The sequence below is a fragment of the Tachyglossus aculeatus genome, chromosome 25 (genome assembly GCF_015852505.1).
Source record: "Tachyglossus aculeatus isolate mTacAcu1 chromosome 25, mTacAcu1.pri, whole genome shotgun sequence".
Classification (NCBI taxonomy): Eukaryota; Metazoa; Chordata; class Mammalia; order Monotremata; family Tachyglossidae; genus Tachyglossus; species Tachyglossus aculeatus.
In genome coordinates, this window is record NC_052090.1 from 16,942,801 (window position 1) to 16,950,665 (window position 7,865).

Consider the following 7,865-nt stretch of genomic DNA (forward strand, 5'->3'; position numbering starts at 1 on the left):
CACTTAGTACAGTGCTCTGCACATAGAAAGCTCTCAATAAATACCATTGAATGAATTAATCCACTGCTAAAAAGTCCCAGAGCGTTTGCCTCTGTGGGGAGGAAATCTCACCCATGTCCTGCCGCTGGCCTGCTCGTATCCAACCGAGAGTAACTGAAGACCTGTTTGTTGGGATAGCTCTCCTTTACCTTTAATAAATGTAATTTATTACTCTATTTATTTATTACTCTATTTATTTATTTTACTTGTACATATCTATTCTATTTATTTTATTTTGTTAGTATGTTTGGTTTTGTTCTCTGTCTCCCCCTTTTAGACTGTGAGCCCACTGTTGGGTAGGGACTGTCTCTCTATGTTGCCAACTTGGATTTCCCAAGCGCTTAGTACAGTGCTCTGCACACAGTAAGCGCTCAATAAATACGATTGATTGATCGATTAATTGTGTTATTGAAGGCACGTCTCCTCCAAGAGGCCTTCCCTGATTAAGCCCTCCTTTCCTCTTCTCCCACTCCCTTCTGCATCGCCCTGACTTGCTCCCTTTATTCAACCCCCTTCCCAGCCCCACAGCACTTAAGTACACAGCTGTAGTTAAATGTCTACCTCCCCCTCTAGACTGTAAGCTCGTTGTGGACAGGGAATGTGTCTGTTTATTGGGATATTGTACTCTCCCAAGCGCTGAGTACAGTGCTCTGCACACAGTAAGCGCTCAGTAAATACGATTGAATGAATGAATGAATGCACATAGTTGGGGAGAAAGACATTAATAGAAATAAATTACAGCTATGTTCACGAATGCTACGGGGCTAACGGTGGGATAAATATCAAGTGCTTAAAAGGGACAGCTCCAAGGGCGTAGACAATGCAGCACTGGAAGTCACAGAAGTGATCCGTCAATTGACTCTCCCGAAGCACTTAGTACAGTGCTCTGCACAAAGAAAGCTCTCAATAAATACCATTGAATGAATTAAGCCACTGCTAAAAAGTCCCAGAGCGTTTGCCTCTGTGGGGAGCAAATCTCACCCATGTCCTGCCGCTGGCCTGCTTGTAACCAACCGAGAGTAATTGAAGACCTGTTTGTTGGGATATGTAATTTATTACTCTATTTATTTATTACTCTATTTATTTATTATTACTCTATTTATTTTACTTGTACATATCTATTCTATTTATTTTATTTTGTTAGTATGTTTGGTTTTGTCCTCTGTCTCCCCCTTTTAGACTGTGAGCCCACTGTTGGGTAGGGACTGTCTCTCTATGTTGCCAACTTGTACTTCCCAAGTGCTTAGTACAGTGCTCTGCACACAGTAAGTGCTCAATAAATACGATTGATTGATTGATTGATTAATTGTGTTATTGAAGGCACGTCTCCTCCAAGAGGCCTTCCCTGATTAAGCCCTCCTTTCCTCTTCTCCCACTCCCTTCTGCATCGCCCTGACTTGCTCCCTTTATTCAACCCCCTTCCCAGCCCCACAGCACTTAAGAACATAGCTGTAGTTTATTTAATGTCTACCTCCCCCTCTAGACTGTAAGCTCGTTGTGGACAGGGAATGTGTCTGTTTATTGGGATATTGTACTCTCCCAAGCGCTTAGCACAGTGCTCTGCACACAGTAAGCACTCAATAAATACGACTGACTGACTGAAGAAGCAACTCTGTCACGTAAGAAGCACGAACCCGGGGTGTCCAGCCGCCGCAGCCGTTCCTCTTCTCATCTGCTCCGGCTGCTGCCTTTTCTGCAGTGCTTTTTCAGCCTCCACCATGGGGAGCATCTTACGGCTCCAGAGAGCCAGGGCGGCCGTGACGACGAGAAGGTACTTCAGGCGAGAGCCATCAGGATATATGCTTTTAAAAAGGCTGAAAATGACTAAGTGTCCCTTATTATACAGCAAGAATAGGAGGCACACTTGTCCTATAAGTTGTATTAACACCGAAGCAGGAATCACCAACACCAAAAATGAGAACTGGGGATTCCCTTCTGGCGGAGGACAATGAGTCTATGTGTGTGCTCAGGCCCAACTTACTAAAACACCTTTTTCTCCCTCTCCCCCAAACCCCGCTACCCTATTTACACTTGTGGCTCTCAGCCAAGGAGCCGCCTCAGACTTCAGCATTCAATTAGGATAAAACCGTGGTGGCAGCCACAAAGACAATGGCCGAGCGGAGCGTTTTATCCCCGGAACCAGAGTAAAATTCATTTTCCCACACAAACTGTCAACTGGAAATTTCCCGCTTTGCGCTTAACCACGGGGCCATGGCAAGTAGGATATTACCCTGTGGTGACTGTCTACTCGGGAATACCTTCCCGCCCTCCCTCCGCCATCCCGTTCTGTGGCCAAATGGACACTATTTCAAGGTGTCACACATTTACTCCCTCACTTGAGACAAGCGCTGGGGAGGGGAGTGCAGACGATTTTCCTTTCAGTGGGAGTGGGAGAGATCAGGAACCAAGAGCTTTTGGCTTTTCCGAGGGCTCGCATCCCTGTTTCTGTGCATCCTTTCCTTTGTACTTCCTGGATTTGAGAATGGGGTAAGATGGGCAGAGGAGCAGTGTGGCCTAATGGATAGAGCACGGGCTTGAGAGTCAGAAGGAACTGGGTTCTAATCCCAGCTCTGCCACTTTATGCAGTGTGACCTTGGGCAAGTCGCTTCATTCCCTGTATCTCAGTTATCTCACTTGTAAAACTTGGATTAAGACTGAGCCCCATGTGGAGAGGGACTGTGGCCAACCTGATTAGCTTCTATCTACCCCAGCGCTTAGTAAAGTGCAGGCCACATAGTAAGCACTGAATAAATACCATTTAAAAAAGATGTGCTGGTAGGTGATCAATCAATCAGTTAGAGAAGCAGCGTGGCTCAGTGGAAAGAGCCCGGGCTTTGGAGTCAGAGGTCATGGGTTCAAATCCCAGCTCCGCCAATTGTCAGCTGTGCGACTTTGGGCAACTCACTTCACTTCTCTGGGCCTCAGTTACCTGATCTGTAAAATGGGGATTAAGACTGTGAGCCCCACGTGGGACAACCTGATCACCTTGTAACCTCCCCAGCGCCTAGACAGTGCTTAGCCCCTAGTAAGCGCTTAATAAATTCCATTATAATCAACTGCACTTATTGAGCACTTACTGTGTGCAGAGCACTGAACTAATCATTTGGGAGAGTACAACGTAACGGAGTCGGTAGACATATTCCCTTATGATTGAGTGAATGAATTCCCTGCCCACAAAGAGCTTACAGTATAAGCAATTATAGATAGGAGCATAGGTGATTTGGGGCTGATGGAAGGGCGGAAAAAAAGGAGCTAATCAGGGCGATGCAGTAGGGATGGGGAGACGGGGAAATAAAGGCTAGGTCGGGATGGCCTCTTGGAAGAGATGTATCTTCAACAAGGCTTTGAAGGTGAGCAGAAGAGGGAGGGCATTCCAGGTCAGAGGCGGGATGAGGGTGAGAGGTCGGCGGCAAGATAGATGGGATTGAGTAGGATGGCTTTAGACGAGCGAAGCGTGGAGTTTGGGTTATAGTAGGAGAGGAGCGAGGTGAGGCAAGGGGGGGCAAGGCGAATGACTGCTTCAGAGTCGATGGCAAGGAGTTTCTGTTTGCTGAAGAGGTGGATGGGCAACGACGGGAGGTTCCTGAGGCGTGGGGAAATGTGGACTGAACGTTTTTGGCGAAAAATCACCTGGGCGGCAGAGTGAAGTACGGACTGAAGTGGGGAGTGACACAAGGCAGGACAGTCGGCAAAGAGGCTGACGGTAATTGAGGTGAGATAGGATAAGCGCTTGTAATAGTAATAGTATTAATAATAATAATGGCATTTTATTAAGCACTTACTACGTGCCAAGCACTGTTCTAAGCCCCGGGGAGGTTACAAGGTGATCAGGTTGTCCCACTTGGGGCTCACAGTCTTCATCCCCATTTTCCAGATGAGGTCCGTGAGGCCCAGAGAAGTGAAGTGACTTGTTCCAAGTCACACAGCTGACAATTGGCGGAGCCGAGATTTGAACACACGACCTCGGACTCCAAAGCCCGGGCTCTTTCCACTGAGCCACGCTGCTTCTCCCGTATTAGAAAGTAATAGTAGTTATTAAGCACTTGCTGTGTGGAGACCATTGTGCTAAGCCCTGGGAGAAGACTTGGTCCTCGGGGGGAGACAGACACGTCAGGAACGATGAAAGCATAAAACAACTCAAATACACGGGATAGAAACAAGATCGGTCCTGTGGCTAGAGAAGAATTTCAGGTTCCTTTGGCTTAGAGCTCAAAGCTCATCCATAGCCACGGCAACTGCTACAGAAGCCACCAGTTTTCCTAAGATTTTGTGGAGGCCTCATAGGCATCGGGGAGAGGCTTCTCTTTCCCAACTTGGGCAGGGATCGTGTCAACTATTACTTTCTCCCACATCCTTAATACAATACTCAGCACAGAGTAAGCGCTGGATTAAACGGAGGGTTAAAAATGCCACACTCCTGCACCTCTCTCATTTAGTGTCAAAGGATAAAAGGCAAGAAATAAATGCCCGAAACAACGAGACTAAATTTGGTTAGATTAGTACCCTCCCTTAATGGAATCAAGAGTTTACGTTTTCTTCCAAGCACTTGGGCGCAGAAGCTTAAATAACTGGCACGAGCAGAGGTTAATGGGCCCAAAGAGGCGATAAAAGAAGGATTTCTTCATCAGGGAAGTATGAAAAACATTTCTCCTTTAATTTGTTACTAGATTGATAATCTGACCAAATTCACAGAATTAGCATTTTCACATCCTGGGAAACTGAGTCACCACCTGATTACAGGGAGAACCGTTACGTGAAATGACTCATGTGTGTACTGCTTTGGCCCAAGTGAGCTGCCAGGGACGATTTTTCTAGCAAAATTTCAGGGAACGGACCATAAGGGGTGGGAGGTTTGGTAGAATCTAGAATACTTAGAAATACACAAGATAAAGTCAACGTATTTGCTTGCATATCTCAGGGGAGCAATTAATTCACAATCATTTCCCCTGTTCACACCCCCAACTCAACTGGCAATCTCACAGAAATCTCATGCCTCATTCTTCACTCCTCACCTGAAAACAATGCAGTCCCCGTAATTTTTATGTGAAAAACTGTCTGTTCCTGATTTTTTCCCTTGGTTCCTATCGTGCATTTCAACTTTTACGAAGTCCACGAAAAAACAGAGTCCTCCCTCAAGTGAGAAGCGTTGTCACCGGTGGTGAAGGGAAATTAAATTGAGTACCCTATGTCAAAGAACTTCCAACCAGATAGACTACATTAACTAAAACCATTCTGTAATTTTATTGATATATTTTGTGGAGTTCACATATTTTTTTTTTTTTGTACAGCAAACATAACACTGTAGGCCACGAGAAGCTGCAGCACTATTGTTTCATAGCAGCAAGTTATATTTTATAATCGGGGTATCTGGACAATAAATAGTCTGTTTCTTTGGATGTGAATGTTTAAAATGAAGTACTGCTGCAGCTTCCATAATGTGATTGCTATTTTACAGAGCTTATACACAAAAATATATATGCAATCTTTTTGTCTATATTTTATACAAATACAACAGTAGTTTGTGAATACATTTTAAGTACATATACATGATAAGCAACTCAATTTCCCATATCACAGGATAGCAACTTTAAATGCAAAGAAACATATACAAATTCGGCCTGGAATGCATCTTTTTTTTTTTTCTATTTTGACTCAAAACCTTTATCATTGAAACATTTTAGCTCACGAGTTCACACACTTTTTCTTTTTAACTAGCTAAAAATACAATTTCAGCAATCCAACTCAGGTTCGGGTATGTCATGATCCATTTTCCCAGTTTTCCAGAAATTCAGAGGGCTCTTAGCAACATACAGTATGTTCTTCACTCCACACCATATAAAAAAACAGCCCATTTTTTTCATTTTAATTAACAGTCACCTTGTGAACAAAAGCTGGGATTGTTCTGGTAAAGTTTGCATGTCCAAGGTTTTCCTTTTGCAAGTGCATATGAATACATTGTGGTGTTGTAAAAAGTTCATTAATGACAAATTAAGTCACAGTATAAAAATATATCATACACCTATTCGGTCTAATATAGTCCTTTTTCTATGGTAAAAATACATCTGAATGAGACAGGGAGTTTGTAGCACCATGAGGAGTTGTATCCCAAGTTACATTAGCAGCATGATCCAATATAACAATATTGCAGGAGTGTTTCTGAGAAGATAAACATTCATTCTGGTTCAACTGTACCACCGAAGCTTATACTGCAAAGTGTTTATTTATGATTAGCAATAGTTCTGTGTCATTTCTAGGACTAGATAACTGTTATCAAAAGACACTGCCTTCCAACTAACTACTGTGACAACTTTACTGTCCGAGGTCTTCGCGACAACTCTCGCTACGCTGCTATTGCTTCATTCTGTTTGGATGGACACCGACCAAAAAAACAAAACCAAACGAAAAAAAAAACACAGAAGAACTGAAAAGATCATCCAGGGTAGAGGAGCCTACCCAGGATTACATACTTTTAAGTCTAGGTAGGGAAAATGAATAAGACTCTTACTGGATAGGTTTATGTACAGAATTGCCGAGGCAGCATAGGAAAAAAAAAATGAGACAATTAATATACTCTAAAGCAGCCACTTGGCATAGATTGATAATATTCTAGCACAGCTAACGACGCATATGCAGATCTGCGATTTTCTGAAATCTCTTCTGAAGTCACTACCTCACATGTTTTTCAACTGGGCTGAAGGAACTTTAGTGGGAGGGTAGTTAAAACGTACTGGGGAAGACAGTGTGTTTTGAAACATGTAAACCTAGGAGAAACCATTGTAAAACCTTAAGAAAGACACACTGGTTCTGTGCAATATAGCAAATTGATAAGAAAACACTGTAAAACTGTACCTGTTTAAAATTACAATGTCTACCATCTTGTACACAAAGCATTATACCAAAGGCCTACATATACGTCATCTAATGGCACTTGAAACAAATGATAATAAAAAGGTTTTATAATAAAAAGCATAACCTATAAGAGGGTTTCTTAAAAGGTTTAGGTTTTCTTTCTGAAAGTGCTATATCTTGTAATATGTGTAACATAGAGGTTGACCAAGCTCTATTTTTTAAAAAATATTGGCCTAGAATACATGTATAGCTCACTAGACAAATGATCCTGAAAATATGTACTCTTTAACATTCAATATTAGCTTAATAAAGCAATCAGCTCTGGCTCATGTTTCAGTCAGTATATGGTTTTTTTCAAAAAACCTCTACTGGCAAAAATTAACACAATAAATCACTTTGTTTCACAATTTACTACTAAGATAAGAAAGCACAAGCAACAAGTAGACAAAAATATATACTTTCGGGAAAAAAAAAACCTTACCTAAAATGAAAAAGTTGCACAAAGAGTGGTGCATGATCAGCCAGGCCAAATCAAGTTATTTGGAAAAAAAAAAAAAAAACCGGAATTGGGTCACACTAGGGTTAAAAACGGAAATTTTGAGAGGCCAATCACTATAATCTGTTATTAACGCCGACAGGGTCAATCTGCTTCCGTATATTCACACAGGCGAGTTACCGTGAAAGGCGGTCGCGAACAGAAATCCTAAATGAATGAGGTTCAATATCTTGTCTGAGGTCTGTTAGATCTCCTAACGTTAATCCCTTTCCGAACCAAACTAAGGCCCTACCAGAAGTGTTAAGCATGAAGTATTACGGTTCTGGCTAGGATGGAATGGAAATGGGCACTGGCGAAGAACTTGGTCTTTAAATCAGGTCTAATCAGCATCCAAAAATGACCAGATGACCCTCTGGTTTTTCCGGAACGCCGGGAACGTCGGGCCCAAGTCGCCGAGATAAGCTTCCCTGCCACGGGATCT